Here is a 5,319-nt window from a genome sequence, read left to right on the forward strand (position 1 = left end):
AGAGCCTTGTTCCACCAGGGTTTTATATGTCATTCTACATCTAATTGTTACTATTTCATCCATTAAATAAGTTTTGTAATAGGCAAATCTGATACCTACCTTGATTTTTTCTCCATCAATTTATGACAGAATAGACACTTTGCTTTTTAAATTATCTATAAAATACAGTGACATATGTTCATACTTAATACACAGATTCTCTAAAAATTAAATTCTCACACTAAATATAATATCTAAATTCTACACTGAGACAGTATCTTAGGTAAAATGCTGTTTAAAGAAGTGGATCATATTTGCAAGCATGTTTAAGATTTCAATCACATTTATGTGTTATTTTGTTAGGTACAACAGCCCACATGATGTAGTGATTTGAGTGTTTGACTACAACTCTGGAGACCAGGATTCAAATCCCCACTCAGAAATGAAAGCACGCTGAGTGACCTTGGGCAAATCACACTCTCTCAGCCTCAGGGGAAGGCAGTGGCAAACCTCTGAACAAATCTTGCCAAGAAAACATGTGACAGAGTCACCTTAGGGTCACGATAAATTGGAAATGACTTGAAGGCACACAACAACAACAACAACAACAACAACAACAATTTGTCACATAAATATTCATTTTTATTAGCAGGTCTTTTGCTTGGCCCAGTAGTTCAAGTTTCCTTCTACTCCATACAGCCTTATTGCAATTAAAATATATTACTTTTTATATACTGTAAAAGATAGTCTTACAGAATGTGAACATATCCTTCTGTTTTGTATTGCATAAGCACAACTAGATTTGAAAGACAGAACAAATTGATAATGGCTAACACAAGTTATGCTCCAGCATGAATTTTTACTTCTACAGTGATACTTGTGAATATTATCTCATGATATCTGTATTTTAATCCATTCCCTCCTCCAAAGGCAACCTATATAGTTTCTCCCGCTTATCTCTCAGTCTAGTCCTGTGAGCCAGGCTAGCAGAGAGATTGTGACTGGCCCTAAATCATTTAGCAAGTACCATGAATTTGAATCTATTTACTCCTGTTCTGTATTCAGTCCTGTATGTGCTACTACACTACACTAAACTATCATTATTCTTGTTCCTCAATTGTGCCATACTATTTTCAGATGCTACTCTGTCTTTGGGAGCATTAGGAGATGTCTAATACCAGAAGACATAAATATTTTGCCATGGGTGCCAGGTAACCTGATTCTATGATTATCACATGGAAGAAGCAAGTGTCCTCCTCCCATGATTAAATTACCATTAAATCCTGTTAATAGCATAATCGGGGGTGGGGGGTGGGATTATCAACACCACCCCACTTACTTGCCATTACTTACCTTGAACTGATCACTATGCTCCTTTTGATGTAGCCTAAAATTACTTTGGCTTTTTGGGCTGCTACTTCTCACTGTTGACTCATGTTTAGTTTTTGGTCTACTAAGACACCCCGATCTTTGTCACATGCACTATTGTCAAAGACAGGTGTCACCCATCCTATATTTGTGCATTTCATTTTCCTGCCTAAAGGTAGATCCTTACTTTTACACCTGTTGACTTATTTTGTGATTTTTGACCCAACTCTCGAATCTACTATGGTCATTTTGAATTCTGATTGTTTTCTGGGATTTTAGCTACTCCCCACATTTGGTATCTTCTGCAAATTTGATAACATGCCCTCTATGCCATCATCCAAGTTGTTTTTAAAGATATTTACAATACTAGAGCCAGGACAGAATCCTGAGGCACGCCCATTAGTCACTCTTCTCCAGGATGAAGAGGAACAATTGGTGAACACTCTTAGAGTTTGGCCCATCAACCAGTTGTAAATCCACCTAACAGCAGTCCATATTTTACCAACTTGTCTGCAAGAATATCATGAGGAACCCTATCAAGGCCTTACTGAAATCAACAAATACTATATTCATAGCATCCCCCTGATCTACCAAGCTTTTAACTATATCAGAAGAAGAGACAAAATTAGTCTGGCATGACCTGTTTTTCCTGAATTATTCCTAATAAAAAGGACCAGCTGACATTATAAAATGCTTTCTCCTTATCAAGAAAAAAGGGGACAGAAGAGAGGGGGGAAAGACACACACACACACACACACACACACACACACACAGTGCAAAATCAAAACAAGGAAAAAAGAAAGCCAGTTCAAAAGTCTATCAAATATCAAATATTATGTGTGTAGTGGGAGCAAAACCAAACATCAAAAGCCCTCAGATCTCACAAATGCTATGTCGATCACTGTCTCCCTCATGTCTCAACAGAGACATCTCAACAAAGACAATAAAAATGGGGGGGGGGGGCAAAACAAATCAAAAAAACATCCAAAATAAATTCACCAACACACGGGATCCCACATGCAATAGAGCAAAAACCTAAATTACTCTTATTTCAAAAAAACAGTATGTTTTTGAGGGAAATTTTCCACCATTAGAGAAAATCAACTCTTTTGTTGTTGATTCTTACTAACCCACATAACTTCAAGAATTCTGGCAGACTGAGTGCAGGCTATGTCAGGGAGACTTCCTGCTAACCCATATTGTCTCTGGAATGGCTGCCAGCCATGTCGCAGCTCAATGAGTGTCACATTCTTCTGTCTGTGGGTTTAATAGCTTACATTTACCAAGCCTTTTTGTGATCAAGTGGAGATTTATGTCTTCAGTAATCCCCTGTCAAGAGAATTTCTGTTGGATACTCCCAAAACACCATCCTCCAAGGAGTTCAAAGTTGGAACCCAACTTTAACCCTGTTCTGCTCTCTCAGTCACAGATCGGAAGTCCTCTCCAGCACCACATTTCAAATGAGTTGATTTTCTACCTTTCAGCTTCCTCTATTGTCCAGCTTTCACAACCATATATAGAAACTGGAAATACAATGGTATAGGCAATCTTAACTTTAGTATTCAATAATATATCTTGATACTTCAGGGTCTTATCTGGTTTCTTCATAGCTGCACTTCCAAGTCCTGGTCTTCTTCTGATTTCTTGACTGCATTCTGATTAAACACTGAGCCAAGATATGGAAAGTCTTGACCTGTCTCAACTTATTTTAAAGTTATGTAAATTATATGTGGTCATTATTTTTGTTTGTTTTTTATGTATGACTGCAAACCTGCTTTTGCACTTTCTTCCTTGACTTGCTTCATTAATCATTCCACGTCTTTGTTGTTTTCTGCTAATAGTATGGTGTCATCTGCATATCTTAAAATAGTTGATGTTCATTCCTCCAATTTTCACTCCTCACTCTCTGAGTATAATCTTGCTTTACATATGACATGTTCAGCATACAAATTAAACATATAAAATGAGAAAAGGCAATCTTACCTGACCCTCTTGCCAATTTGAAATTATTATTATTATTATTATTATTATTATTATTATTATTATGTTTATTATTATGTTTATTATTATGTTTATTATTATATTTATTATTATGTTTATTTATAGCCTGCCTTCCTCACAGTACAGGGGCTCAGTTTCCATTTCTCTGTATTCTGTCCTGATGGTAGCATCTTGTTCTCAGTACAGGTTATGCATCAAAACAATTAAATATTGTGGCACATTCATTTCTTTAAGAGCGAGCCATAGTTTTTTATGATCTGCTCAATCCAAGGATTTCCCATGTTCTAAAGCACAGGCTGATTTTCTCCTGAAACTCTTTGGTGTACACCATTGCGCAATGTATGTTTACAGTTGAGATAATGCATAGGGGCATGCGCAAAGTATATGTTCAGCAATATCAAGAAAATTACAACCAAAATGATTAATTTGCACATATGCACATGCATATATATATAATCACCTATATATTTTTTTTAAATCAACACACGTGTATATTTGTAGGATTTTGTTTTTAAAATTAACAGGGCAAAGACCATCTGAGAGTCAGACTAAAACATTAGTCTGGCATGCCAGGGGCTGACTCAGATCATAATTAAATTGAAGCACATGCAGGAGTACCTCAGGACACACTGTCAAAGAGGGTTCTACTCCAGTGGGGCAGCTTTTCACACATCCCCAGGAGCCCCTAAGAGCAGCAGCAAATGGCAAGATGGTTCTCTCTTGTGATTACCTGCTATAGTGGTGGAGTCTCCTTCCTTGGAGGTCTTTAAACAGAGGCTGGATGGCCATCTGTTGGGGATGCTTTGATTGAGAGTTCCTACATGGCAGAGGGTTGGACTGGATGGCCCTTGTGGTCTCTTCCAACTCTATGATTCTATGATTCTATGAGTGGTACAGAGAGTAAGGCACCAAGGTCTGGCTATTTGGACAGTGCCCTGGCAATACTCTGCATCACTGCTTGCAGTGAAGTGCAGCTGGTGGAATTGACAGATGCCAAAGAAAACATTTGGAAAAGGCAAGATGATTTTACACGCAATAAAGGGCAGCTCCAAATATATACTATACACTCTGAGAATCTGTGGAGTTTGATATGCACAATGCGGCACATATCCAAAGTTTCCCTTAATTATATGCCAAAAGATGACTCACCAAAAAAAAAAAGTTGGGCTTGAGTTTGTATACATGGCAATTAAGAAAAAGTTTTCATTCTGTACTGTGGCATAATCCGCAACTGAAGTTGTCTGAACTGTACATGGTAGAGAACTGATGACATGCACTTTTTACAAGACTACTTTTCCCAGTTCATTTCCTTGTCAAGGTTGTCAGACTTACATTGAGGTCTTACAATGAAAGTAAATAAATACTGAACCAATTTATAGACAGCTACATTGTCAAGGGTCCCATCTGCAAAGAGAGTGAAGAGAGAATGCAGGGAATGAAAAGGAAAAGTCTGCAATCTCTAGTCTGTCCTCTTTCATTCAGCTTTTTTGCTTGACATGAAGAACCCAGGTGGAGAGATTCGCTGAGCATGTCAAGAAGGTGGGGGGTGAGCCATAATTGATTATTCTTATTAAGGAATCTGCTTTCGCCAAATGCATTTAGATTGGCCAGGTTCATTCCTAAAATGAATTAAGCACATCACAGTCCTCGGAAAAAATATACGAAGTTCTATGCAAGAGCTATTTCTTTGCTTGTGTAATTATGAAGAGTGTGGTGTTAGATTAATTAGAAAATGAATGGAGATGAGAGAATTATGATCAAAGAAATCCGGATCTAAGGATTTACTTTAAATGTTCTTTAATCCATGGAATTGTATGTCTTGTGCCCCTGGAAACATCAAATGAGAAGGGCAATTTTATAGCCATCTAAAGAAAATATGACTGGAGTCTGACAGCACAAAATAAAAAAGCTTGATCAGTACAGGCATAAAAGAGTACTGTATTAATTTTATTTTGTTATCCTAACAACAA

The sequence above is a fragment of the Sceloporus undulatus genome, chromosome 2 (genome assembly GCF_019175285.1).
Source record: "Sceloporus undulatus isolate JIND9_A2432 ecotype Alabama chromosome 2, SceUnd_v1.1, whole genome shotgun sequence".
Taxonomy (NCBI): Eukaryota; Metazoa; Chordata; class Lepidosauria; order Squamata; family Phrynosomatidae; genus Sceloporus; species Sceloporus undulatus.